Source organism: Petaurus breviceps, unplaced genomic scaffold (genome assembly GCF_028583685.1).
Source record: "Petaurus breviceps papuanus isolate PSGF00001 unplaced genomic scaffold, PetGlider_PUasm1.0 140, whole genome shotgun sequence".
In the NCBI taxonomy this organism is placed as follows: Eukaryota; Metazoa; Chordata; class Mammalia; order Diprotodontia; family Petauridae; genus Petaurus; species Petaurus breviceps.
The window spans coordinates 13,577,229-13,591,617 of NW_027185698.1; the positions used below are offsets into that span (position 1 = coordinate 13,577,229).

Sequence of the window (14,389 nt, forward strand, 5' to 3'; positions counted from 1 at the left end):
GTAATGAATCCAGTAGGAGTTGTCTGCATCTGGCTTCCAATATAGGACCAAATGTACAATAGTGGACCTCCCTTATATGATTAATAATTTTTTTTTAGATTTTTTCCTTTCATGTTCCCTTCTGTTTTGCTTATTTACAGAGACTTAGCTTACCTGTAATAATTCTCTTGCCATTCTTTTCAGTAGTGGTTACACCTTCCTCAACACAAATAATTCAGTGTAGGGTTATGGAGGACAGAAAGCTCATTGATCCTCATTATTATTTTTAAAATCTTTAAAGTCTCTCTGACATCATCACAACATCTCTTTGAGGTTTTCTCTTGCCAAATTGATCAACAGTGTCCAACTTTCTTTGCATACACAGTACTTAGCATGTTTCAAGGAAAATAAGGAAATGTTTGATAAATTCTTGACAATTGCTCTACTGACAAAAAGATCCTTGAGAGGAGAAACTGTTTTGTTTTGTCTTTCTTTCCCTAGACCTTCGTACAGTACTGGGTATATAGTAAGCACTGTACAGTATATATAGTATATATATATATATATGGTTATATATATAATACTATAAAACTATATATATACTTACTATATATATGTACATATATATAGTAAGCACAGTACTTGGTACAGTACTGGGTATATAGTAAGCACATTAAACTACATTAGCTCCTTTCTCAAACTAACAATAATATTTAGCTGGTTAAGGTCAGACAAACATGTTGCATTTTATAATTCTCTTCTATTAGGAATGTTAATGTTGTTGCCATATATATAGATATATATCTATATCTATATATATGAGCTGTCAAATAAAGTGATCATTTTAAGGAAACTGTTTTCTGTTAGTCCTCAAGACAATTTCCCTCATTTCTCAATGAGTTTAGTACCTGAATCACAGTCACTCCACCTTGAATTCTGCCATCAACATACACACTGGTGTTCCCTCAAACACCTGGCTATCCCAGGTCTCTAGAAATCCCTCTTCTTTTCAGCACTTTCCCAAGATGTGACTCTCCTAAATTTATACTCCTCTTTTAACAATCCAGAATCTTTACTTAACTATTTCAACTCTATATTCTCCTCTATTCTTGAGTTCTTTCAATCCTTGTCTTAGGGCCACTCATGCTTTATCCAATGCCAACCATGGATTATCTTCACCAACTGTCTCCTCCAGTCCTGTTTGCATGCTCCTGAATAGATGTGTTACTGGGAAATAAAAATGACCACAGAATTAACCAGGTCTGTGCTGTTAATGTGGCTGAGTAATATTTGTCACTCAACTATAGCAGAAGCAGTTTTTAAGGAAACTTGAAGCTGATCAAAATATTTCAAGTAAATGGAGGAGAGATCATAAGGATGATTCATGATAATGCCATGTATCATACTACCAGGCAGATTACCAAAGTTTCCTGACCTCTGATTATATGATATGTGTGGATGAAAGCAATCTCAAAGATTTGAATAGGAAAGTTAATCAAGTCAGAAACTGAAAAGCTAAAATTGAATTTCTTGGGAGCTGTGATCCACAGAACCAACTTATTGTTGAAGATGTGTATTATGAAAATGACTCTGACTTTGAGATTGTACATGAACAATGTGTGAGGCTCTGCAAAGTATTTTGGGGGAAAATCTCATTAAAGCTTATACTCGTTTATTGCTAAAGGACAACAGTGATTGACATCAACTTAAAATAATGTATGTATATCAGTTAATGTGTTATTAAAGAGTAATAATGTGCTGCATTTGGAGGCCATTATTGTTTCTTCAATTAATTTAATATTCACATATGTTCTCATTTTAAAAGGTAATGGAAATCAATCATTATTTTGAAGCAAAAATATTTTATTGAATCAATTACAAATGTCAAACTAGCTAAAACTTCCAATCTATGCCTCCGATTTAAGAAATGAATTACTCATATAGTGGAACAAACCAAAATTTGCTTGTGGAAACTAAGAAACCTCAACAACACAATCATTTATTAACAATATTTGATGGATTTTTTTTCACTTTGAGACAGCTTTATCTATGTCTAGTTGGTATCTTTAATATATATCTTTATGATCCAGAACAGAAAATTACTGAGGTCATTGTGAAAGGTAAAGTAAAAGTATTTTAATGAATCAGCAGTTGTTTGATGGCAATAACTTAATGAAGACAAAAATTCGTTCTGTACATTTTTACCATCTCTTAATATTTTGAATGTCTATTAATATTTTATTAATATATATGTATCCCCTGCAAAAAATGTGTTGATTGAATCCACAACACATTTTTATTATCTAACATTTACTGAGCCCTTACTGCAGAAAGGCAGGACTTATAATACTATATAGTACACAAACTATACTAATTACTTCTTCCTAGCTATCTGAACACACTTTCCCAGTCTGACCTGTTGGATCCCTTATGACATGTCTGTTAAGTGTACACAGACCCCAATGGCCTGTCTTAAATACTGGTCTTTTTTTTTTTGCCCTTTCAACATTCTATCTTTTGGTGACCTTATAAGCTCCCATGAATTCAACAATCATTCCTTTGCAGATGATTCATAGATCTATATAGTGAGCCATCTTCTCACTAATAAACTTCAGTCAAGGATCACCAATTGCATATTGAACATCTAGTATTACACATTCTGTGAGTATTTCAAACTCAACTTGCATAAAACACATCCCTCCCCCCCCAAAAAAAGCTCCCTCTACTGAAATTTCCTGTTACTGCTGAAAATACTACTATCTTTCAATCTACACAGTCTTGATATCATCTTTGACTCCTTACTCCCACTCATCCTAAGTAGCCAATCAATTGTTAAATCTTGTTCTTACCTCCTTAATAGGCACCTCCTACCTCCCCTGCTTTCTGTTTGAATAGCAACAGTTTTCTGCCTCTTATATAGACTATTTAACTTCTATTCCCTCGTACTTAGACTATGCAGAATCTGCTAATTGATCTGTTTCCACTCTCATCTATCCAATTCATTTCCCACATAGTAACCAAAGTAATTTTTTTTCTAAAATATAGGTCTCCATACTCCAACCAAAATGTAGATGTTTCTTTTTTCTTCTCCTATTCCTCATGCTAAACATTTAGCCCATTTCCCTGACTTTGTACTCTGTAGGGCCCTAGATCTAAATACTCCCTCCCTCTTAAATTTCCAATCTTCCTTCAAGTCACATAAGACACTTTTTACATGGGGCCTTTACTGGTTCCCTTAGCTGTTAATTAGTTGGTCTCTCTTACATGTTATCTATCTAGCTATCTAATCTATCTTGTGTTGTCTTCTCTATTAGAATATAGCTCAATCTGACCAAACTCATTAATTATTTTCCTATATGTTTCCTCCCTTAATCACTAAACTTCTAGAGAAAACCATCCATATTAATTACTTCCATTCCCTTTTCTCTCATTCTCTTCTAAACCCTTGCTAGTCTACGGCTTCTAATTTTACCATACAACTGACTCTTTCCAAAGTCACCATTGTCTCTTAGTTACCAAATCTGATGAGTTTTTCTTAATCCTTATGTTTTTCTTTTTAATCTCTCTGCAATGTCAAGATAATGCTAATGAACTTCCCTTCTATGTTTTCATGACACTGTACTCTTATAATTCTCTTCCTAGCTGCATGACTAACGACTACTTTTTAGTGTTTTTTTGATGGTTCTTTATCATGTCATGTCCACTAGCCATGGATGTCCACCACTCTCTGTCCTGGAAACTCTTTGGCTTTCACTCTATGCTCTCCCATATAATTAACCTGCAAAGAGAGATTTTTAACTTTTCGCACAAGATACATATATAGATAGATAGATAGATAGATAGATAGATAGATAGATAGATAGATAGATAGATAGATAGATATGTATAAAATACATTCCTCATCTCCTAAGCTAAACTCCTGTATTACCAATTGTCATTTCTGATATCTCAGTAGGATCATTTATAGATATCTTAAGCTCAAAATTTCTAAAATGGACATATCCTCCCTTCTTCCCAATATCCCTTTTAAAATCAGGGGTGGCACCAGTTTCTCTGCCACATAGGTTCACAATCTTGGCATCATTCTCCACTAACACAAAATACAATATTCGTAAAAATCTTACCAAATGTTTTAACTTTAAGAAGTCTCTTTAATATGACCCTTTCTCTATTCATATAGCAACAATGCTAGTTCTTAGTTCAAGCTCTCTTCATCTCTTACTTGAACTATACCAACAATCTCTTGGCATGTCTCTTCCCATTATAAACCAGCTACACTCAACTAACAATGTTTATCATGTTTTTCCTAAAGTGTCATTCTGAATATGTTTCCTCCTCTCCCCAATAAGTACCATTGGCTCTCTATTACCTCCAAAATGAACATAAAGTCATCTATTTGACTTTTAAAGATTTTCATATACATATTTTAGATATAAAGGGTGATACTGTGAGCAAATTAGGAGAACAAAGAATCGTTTACCTCCCAGATTTATGGAAAATCAATGATTTAATGACCAAACAAGAAATAGAGAACATTATGAAATGCAAAATGGATAATTTTGATTGCATTAAATTGAAAAGTGTTTACATGAACAAAGTCAATGAAACAAAGATGAGAAGGTAAGCAGAAAGATAGGAAACAATTTTTACAACAGGAATTTCTGATAAAGGACTCATTTGAAAAATATATAGAGAAACAAGACAAATATTTAAGAATACAAGTCATTCTGCAATTGAGAAATGGTCAAAGGATATGAATAGGCAGTTTTCAGAGGAAGAAATTAAAGCTATCTCTAGTTATATGAAAAATGCTCCAATGGGCGGGGTCAAGATGGCTGAGTAGAAACAGGACTTCCTTATGGCTCCAGCTTCCACCTCCTCCAATTCATGTAAAAAAAGTGACTCTAGACCAACTTTGGAGCTACAGAACCCACAAAATGACAGAGAGAAGCTAACTTCCTACTGAAGACAGCCAAGAAGGAACAGAGGAAGGGGCCAGCACAGTGCTCTGGGAGCCAAGACCAGCCCCGCAGGAACCTGAAGTTTTAGCCTCAGGCTCACAGCAGCCTGACCAGCAGCCAGCTGGAGGGATTTCAAATCACCAGCAGCTGTGGCAGTTTCCAGAATTATTAACTCATAGATGAATAAGACAAAGGGAGAGTAGACAAATGTAGACTTTGCAGGAACAGGGATTAGTCTTTGCCCCCGGGGCAAGAAGCAGCTGAGGCTCCACAGCCATGCAGCCACCCACCACACAGCTTCAGAGCCCCTAGTCTGTAGATCATAGGGGAACCAAGCGACCAGTCTGAGGGGTAATGGCTCTTGATTTAACCTGCTTGGACCTGGATTGCTGTCTAGGGTGGAGGTCCTGGGGTGCATGAACAGTTTGCCAGATTGTATGGAGGCTTCAGAGAAGGCACCCAACTAATAGCTCCAGCAGCCGAGAAAACCCCAGCATTTGGAATAAAGCTCCCCTTTATGGTAGCAAAGTTTTATTGTGGCAAAAGGCTCAAAAGTCAAGTAATTGAGTGGCAACATGAGCAAGTAAGGAAAGCAAAGAAAACAGCAATCCAACATTATGTCCTATTTTGGGGACAGAAAGGATCAAAGCATGGAACAGGAGGAAGACAGTGAAGTCAGAACTAGTGCACCAAAAGCTTCCAAGAAAATTATGAGCTGGTTACAGGCTATAGAGGAGCTTAAAAAAGATTTTGCAAACCACATAAGAGAAGTAGAGGAAAATTTGGGAAGAGAAATGAAAAGAATCCAAGAAAATTATGAAATTAGAGGTAACGACCTGGCCAAAGAAAATAACACCTTAAAAAGTAGACTAACTCAGATGGCAAAAGAGGCTCACAAAGGCAATGAAGAGAAGAATGCCTTGAAAAGCAGAATTTTCCACATGGAAAATGAATGTCAAAAGCTCACTGAAGAGAATCGTTCCTTCAGAATTAGATTGGAGCAAATGGAAGCTAGTGACTTTATAAGAAATCAAGATACTATTACAGAGATCCAAACAAAAGGAAAAATAGAAGGCAATGTAAATTTCTCTTTGGGAAAACCACTGACCTGGAAAATAGATCCAGGAGAGATACTTTAAAAATTATTGGATTACCTGAAAGCCATGATCTAAAAAAGAAGCTAGAAATCATCCTTCAAAAAACTATCAAGGAAAATTGGCCTGATGTTTTAGAACCAGAGGGCAAAATAGAAATTGACAGAATTCACCAATCACTTCTTAGAAAGATTCCCAAAAAGAAAAATCCTAGGAATATTATAGCCAGGTTCTGGAATTCGCAGATCATGGAGAGAATATTACAAGCAGTCAGGAAGAAACAATTTTAATATTGTGGAAACACAATCAGGATAACACAGTATCTGGCAGCTTCTACCCTGGGGGATTGAAGGACTTGGAATATAGTATTCCAGAGGGCAAAGGAGCTGGGATTAAAACCAAGAATCACCTACCCAGCAAAACTGAGTATCATGTTTCAGAGGAAAATATGGTCATTCAGTGGAATAGAGGACTTTCAAACATTCTTGATGAAAAAACCAGAGTTGAATAGAAAATTTGACATTCACATACAAGAAGCAAGAGATACATAAGAAGGTAAACAGGGAAAAGAAACCATAAGGAACTTATCAAAGTTGAACTACTTATATTACTCCATGGAAAAATGATAATTATAATGTATGAAACATTTCTCAGTATGAGAATAGTTGAAGGAAATAGAAATGTATACACACACACACACACACACACACATATATATATATATATGAGGGTATACAGATATATGAATACATATGGGAATGTGTGTATATATGTTTACAGGTATACATAGACAGAGGGCACAGGACCAATTCAATAGGAAGGGATGATACTTAAAAGGTGAAACTAAGAGGTGAGAGAGGAATATAATGAGAGGAGATGGGAAGAGACAGAATGGAGTAAATTATTTCATATAGAAGAGGCAAGGGAAAACTGTTACAGTGGAGGGGAAGAACAGGATGGCAAAAGGGAATGAGTCAATCTTACTCTCATTGAATTTGGCTTAGGGAGGGAATGACATACACACTAAATATTGTATCTCACCCTATAGCAGAGTAGAAGGGAAGAGGATGAGAAGGGGGATGATGGAAGGGAGGGCAAGCTGGGGGGAAAGGGAAGTTGGAAGCACCCACTTTTGAAAAGGGATAGGATCAAAGTAGAGAATAGCACAAGTGGGAGGTGGGATAGGATGGAGGGAAATATAGTCAGTCTTTTACAATATAGCCACTATGGAAATGATTTGCATAGCTACACATTTACAGGCTATATTGAATTGCTTATCTTCCCAGTGAGGGTGGGTGATAAGGGAGGAATGGAAAGAATCTGAAATTTAAAGTTTTAAAATCAAATGTTTAAATATATTATTATTATTATTATTGTTTTACACGATACTGCAAAATAAGATATATAGGCACTAGGGCATAGAAATCCACCATGCCGTACTGGAAAGTTGGAGGGGGCATAGGGAGAAGATATGGGAGAAAGCAGATTGGGGGAAGGAATATTCAGTGGGATCACTGTTTTGGGGTGGTGGGTAGGGAAAAATGGGGAGGAAAAAATGCTCCAAATCACTATTCATTAGAGAAATGCAATTCAAAACAACTCTGAGGCACCACATCACACTTACCAGAATGGATAATGATAAATGATGATAATAAGTGTTAAATGTTGGAAAAGATAAATGATTAATGTTGGAGACATGGGGCAATTAGAACATTAATTCATTGTTGGTGGAGTTGTGAACTGATCCAACCAACTTGGAACTATGCCCAAAGGGTTACGAAACTGTGCATACTCTTTGACCAAGCAGTACTACTTTTACATCTGTATCCCAAAAAGATCATAAAAATGCGAAAATGACCCACTGTAGCACCTAGCATCCCCAGCATGGCTGCCCACACAGGTTCTTAGATCTGCTTTTCTAAAGGAAAGCAACTCAAAATGGGTTAATGATCTTGCTTTAATCAAACATATCATTTACCTAGTTCAGGGGGAAAAGGTCAGCACCCCAAACTTCAGAGGATACAAGCAGAAGTTAGAAGCAGACAGAGAAACAGATCAGCAGAAAGGCTTCCAGCTATCTGACCATTACATCCATACCTAGTCGGTTACCAGAGAGGGAAGCACCAACATCTAGGTTTTCAAAGCTGGGGGATTCAATGGCTGCCCAGAGTCTCGTCTGGTCAAATCACAAAACCCTCCTCAAAGTGAGCCCCAAAACAAAACCTCACATCAGAGTATATATAGACTTCTCCTGGATCAGACAATGTCACAGCTCTATTGACCCACTGCCCAATCACATAGCAGCAAGCTGTGTGCATTCCTGAAAAACAAGCCTCCCACCAGATGCTCCATGTGACCACATTCAGCCTCTTAGTGGGCAGAGTGCATTTTCAAATCAAGGAAGGTTCTCAGAGTCATTTAAGCCTATCAAAGGGCCTAGGGGAAGGGAAGATTTTAGATTCCCATTCCCATGACACCCACATGTACAAAAATATTTATAGCAGCTCTTTTTGTGGTGGTCAAGAATTAGAAATTGAGGGCATGCCCATCAACTGTGGGAATCGATGAATGAGTGGTATATGAATGTAATGGAATACTGTTGTTCTACAAGAAACGATGACCAGGCAGACTTCAGAAAACCCTGGAAAGACTTACATGAACTGATGCTGAGTTAAGTGAGAACTACCTGGAAAAAACTGCACACGGTAATAACAACACTGTGTGAGACCTAACTTTCAGACTTAGCATTTCTCAGCAATGCAGATAACTCCAAAAGACGGAGCATAGAAAATGCTATCCACATCCAGAGAAAGACTTTAGAGTCTTAATGCAGATCAAAACATTCTATTTGTACTTTCTCTCATTTCTTCTTTCTCATGGTTTCTCCCATTGGTTCTAATTCTTCTTCACAACATAACTAAAGTAAAAATATATTTAATATGAATGTATATGTATAGCCTTTATCAGATTGCATACCATCTTGGGGAGAGGGCAGAGAAGGGAGGGGGAGAAAATTTATAACTCAAAATCTTATAGAAGTAAATGCTGAAAACTAAATATATATATATATATATATATATTTTTTTTTTAAAGATCCTCATATGGTTCCTACCTTCTCAGTCTTCTTAGAATATTTACCCTTCTATGCATACTCAGCAATCCATCTAAAATGGCCTACTTACAGTTTCTCTTTTCAAATTTGACTGACAACTTCCTGCTTTTGTGCCTTTCTTCATACTGATTATTCCCTAGGAATATTCTGGACCCCCCCCCTCACCTCTGCCCCTCGATATTTGTAAAGTGTTTGCACAGTTCCTGGAACATAATAGGTACCTGATAAGTGTTTGTTCCCTTCCCATTCCCTTCAAGACTTAACTTAGGTCCTGTCTCCTATAGGAAAACTTTTTCTGTTCTACCTCTAGCTGCTAATGCTTTCCCTTGGTGTCAGCTGGTGGTAAAGTGGACATAGCCCTGGACCTGGAGTCAGGAAACCTGATTACACATCTGCCTCAGAAACTTACTATCTGTGTGATTCTTAAACTTAAACTCTGTTTATCTCAACAGTAAAATGGGATAATAATACCTACCTCCCAGGATTGTCAGTTCCCTTCCCTCTAAAATTACCTTCCATCTATACTCTCTATACTTTCCATGTACTTAGCTGTCTCCTCCTTTATTTGGAGGGGTGGGGCAATTGGGGTTAAGTGACTTGCCCAAGGTCACACAGCTAGTTTTTGTGTTAAGTGTCTGAGGCTGGATTTGAACTCAGGTCCTCCTGACTCCCAGGCCAGTGCTCTATTCACTGTGCCACCTAGCCGCCCAAATTGTCTCCTTCTTTAGGATGGAGGTCACTGAAATTTTGTTTTGTTAACTTTCTTTGTATACCCAATGCTTAGCACCATTCCTGGCATATAGAAAATGCTTGATAAATACTTGACTGACTATAACATTCTTGAGGGAAGAGACTCACTTTTGTCCTTCTTTTTCCAGACCTTAATACAGTCCTGAGCACAGAATAAGTGAGGCTGATTAAATGAAGCTTAGTTATTAACAATTTACTCAAACTAATAATATTTTAACAGTCTAAAGGCAAACAGAAAAACAACAATAGGTATTATAAACATCTTCTACTGAAACATTAGTAGTATTACCACATGCATATCAAATGTACCCTAAAAGGATGATTATAAAAAAGGGTCATTAATTATGTGCACTGGCATTACTGAAAGGCAACATTCAAGCCACAATTCTTCACCCTGGTCTCTGTTTTTTGACTGCAGATTTTCCTTCCAGTGGTTGTGGCTGTCTTTGACTTTTACAGTCACAATCTACCTTGTTTAAATTTAATAAGGATTTCTAAGCCTGCAAAAATACAAAATGCTATGTTCAAAGATATGTCTCATTCAGACTTCTTGCTAAAAGTTACTTGCATTTTAATTAGGACAAATAAAAGATGATTTCTTTGCAAAATATGATAGCTTAAAATAAATTAGTCTTTTTTCTTGGTAAGCAATCATCTTGTAACCAAATGGCTTTAAAGGAGCTGATTTTTTCTTACCACCATAACCTAACTCTCCCCCTCCCCCAGAATAACCAGACATTAAAAAGAATGAAGGCTATAATGTAAGGGTATACACACAAAGAAGATGATTATTAAGACTTCCCTGTTGTTCTGAAACTCAGAAAGTCTCACAGACAAAAGCTAGCTGGAGATTTCTTTCTGAACTTAAGAAACAAGAATACAAAAGGACTTGAACAACTCATAATGCACTTGTTTAATAATATGTCTACAGTCAAATAGTTTTATTATTGTCAAATGGGAAGATATTGCCTTTTGAAACCAATTTTAAAAATCATAAAAATGTGAAATGGATTTATGTTACATTAAATAACTTTGGGAGCAAGATAAGGTTGGGATATTTTGATGTTATCTTTGTTATACTCATCGATTTTTTAGCATCCAAACTGCATGCTCTAACAGAACCACAGAATGTCAGAGTTGGAAGGTACCTCAGAAGATGTCTAGTCAAGATGACACTGGAAAAAGGATTCCCTGTTTGACATGTCAAGTGGGAAAAGGGAAGGGTAATAAACATGAACATAGCACCTACTATGTGTTAGACACATAACAGTAAGTGCTTAGTAAACAATAAGCACTTTTTATAAATATTATCTCATTTGCAAGTGTTTAAATATACATTGCTTCAAGAAATCTAATTAGTAGCAATATATACATGCTACCAAGGCATCCCTCCTATATTTTCAATAGTAAAACAATTTGCCTCCTCTTGCATTAAAGTTTTCTGAATGTTTTATGATAAGCTTTCAGAAACAGCTTTTTCCCCATAAAACTCCACTGAGTGATCATAGTTCCTCTCCAGAAATATCTGTTATCAAATGTTCTTATGAACTCTGTTCACATACAAATAACTCACTTGGGTTGACTGTAACTCAGTATATTTCCAGTTCATTTTTGCAAAACACAAACCCAAATATTAGGAATACAATCAAGAAACAAAGGGAACAAAACATTGGCAACACCTGTGAAACATTTAAGCTTAGAGGATCTTGCTTTGATGATCTTAAAAAGCAAAGACTGGCTGGAGAGCCAGGTCCTACTTGAGCAGGAGTTTAAATGTTCTACTACACTAGTAAAACTATTCTTAACTTTTACGTGTTGAATAATTGCAAATAGTTCTCCAAACTTGTTCATGACTCATCTAGAAAGCTCTATTTCAAAAGATACAGTTTTCAGGAATCTGACAAAGAAGTAAAGAAGTCATTTTCTACACACACTCACACACTACATATACTTATACATACATATACATACTCTATATACATATATCTTAATATTATACATGTACACTATCCCTAGTAGCATGTATACCATAAACAGTCCATATGCATTTGTCTGTGCTGTTAAAAACTCCAAAGGAAGCAGTTGAGGGCCATGTAGATTCAGTGGTGGACTCAGAATCAGGAAGATATGAGTTCAAATTCTACCTAAGAAGTGTACTAGCTGTGTGACTCAGGGAATATAAAATAACCTCTCTTAGTCTCAGTATTATCAACCATAAAATGAACAATGGAGTCAATGATCTCTAAGGTCCCCTCCCCCAACTCTAAAATTATTCCATGATCACTTTAAGATATCATTTAAAAATACTATAATACTTGATTCATATTGTATATGTGTATACTTAGTCATACATCCGTTATGTCATATGATTCTTCATCTCATCTCACCCTCATTGTATAGATGTGACAAAACTGAGCCACTGAGATGTCGAGAGCTTTATTAAAGATCATGTAACTAGTCAGTGAAAGAGGTGGAAACAGCGCTGAAATATTCAGGTAACGTCAGCACATCGTGATCTAGAAATCAAAGGCACTTAGAGAGCATCTGGTCCAACTCCTTTATTTTACAGACAAGGAAACTGAGGCTGATGGGGGTTCAATGACTTGACAGAGATTACAGAGGTAGTAATACAGCCAGGAGATGAACTCACTTGTAGCACTTTTTCCTCCCAAACCAATAAATAGTCTAGTGATGTCTAGTATACTTTGGTACCTTGAAATAGAATATTCAAGAGAATCTTGAAGCTTTTTGCAGTCCCATCAAATCTATTCTCATCACATTCATAGAAGGCAAGAGAAACACTGACACGCTTAACCTATTTTTCCTTAAATAAAGAAAGAAAGGGAGCTAAAACATCCACAATTACATCAAGGTCATTCAGAAAGTAACAGAACCCAGATCATAAGTCTCCCAGTGTCCCACATAGACCAAGTCATCTTATACAAATACTCAAGTATGAATTTGAAACTGCATTTACATATTTCTGGAAATCATACCTGAAAATGGCTTTGTTCTGCCAAAAATATTTACAGCATAATTCCTCTCCTAGTGGGAGCTCACTCAAACCAGCCATCATTAATTCAAATAACTGGTGAAGCATAGGACAGGTGTCAAGACTGGTCATGTCCTCAGCTGGAAAATTCCAAGTTGGATTTCCCACAGCAACTTCTAGGTATGTAATGATGGGAAGGCCTTATGATTTATTGAGCACATAGCAGCGTACAGGGCACATGCTCTCTGCTCCATAAATTCTTGCTGATTGATAGAGATGTGTGAATGGGGTGTCTCATGGAAATGGGCATCATCAAATGATGAAAGTGAGCATTGAAAAACACAAAACCAAATATTATATATGTAGATGACATTAAAGTGCCCTATAAAATATATTATCACCTAAAATAAACAGTTTATCATATCATTGGCTTTGGAGACAAACAGAGTAATCTCCTCAGTCCAGACTTGTCTCCTTGGTACTAAAATAAAAGATTTTTCTCCGACACCATATAATCCTCCTGTTTAATGTGAAATGTTATAAAATACTTAGTAATTTATAACCAAGGGAGGTAAATGCATCTTTTTGAAAAATTGAACATAAATATGAATGGCTATGACAGTAGCATACTGGATTAGTTGGGGAGACTGGCGTTTCAACCACTTTGAAAACTGCCTTCTGGGTTCCATTTCTGATGTATCTTTTAGGATTCTTTATTAAGGCATATATTCTATCTTATTCAAACTTTATACACCTTGTAAATTGCAGTTAATCTAGTAAAATTAGATTGCACTCATCTATAAAAATGATAGGGAAATTACAAAGTAATGAGGAAAAAAGCACAAGAAATTTTCCTCCTTGTAAAATGTAATAATATGCTGTCCTTCACGTGTGAAGATGATGATTCTGGCCTTCCATCAGTAAGGCAGGTTCTGGAATTCCTTTATTATTAATGGAGATAATTTCTGCCTCTATTTTTTCTTTCTTTCTAAATCTCTCTTAGTGACCAATGGTTAATCTTCCTCACTCTTTTGTGAACATATTGTCCTCCTCCAAGACTTTCAATGCCTGTCTATTCTAAGTTATACTGAATCCAAATTACTCTGTTTTCCTTTTTAGGTCCATTATAATATAATGCATATTTATCTTTCCAAACTCATTTACCATTCATCTGCAACTTACCTATCCACAAAAATATGCTTATACTTAATTTCAGTTCTTCTAGTCTTAAATTTTCTTACATATTTTGACCGATATTGTTCATCTTCTTTCCCACTTGCTCATTCCCTCCCTCCTTTATTTTTTTTTACTTAAAGAAATCCCCTTCTTCTGTGAGGGCTCACTTTGAGTCACAATTCATCCAAGAAAGATTATCCAAGGAGCCCCTACATTGAACTCATCTTTTTATGAACTGTCATTGCCCTATTTGGAGGAATGGAGGAAAGTTGTTGAATATGTTTGAATATATCTTTCTCTCCATCCCTGTTGGCATCACCTGGAG

General features: G+C 36.2%; 1 pseudogene; it reads left to right on the top strand.

Moving 5' to 3' along the window:
• The first annotated feature begins 1,219 nt into the window (after positions 1-1,219).
• LOC138151374 (low molecular weight phosphotyrosine protein phosphatase pseudogene) lies at positions 1,220-1,661 on the top strand (annotated as a pseudogene).
• Positions 1,662-14,389: the final 12,728 nt, after the last annotated feature.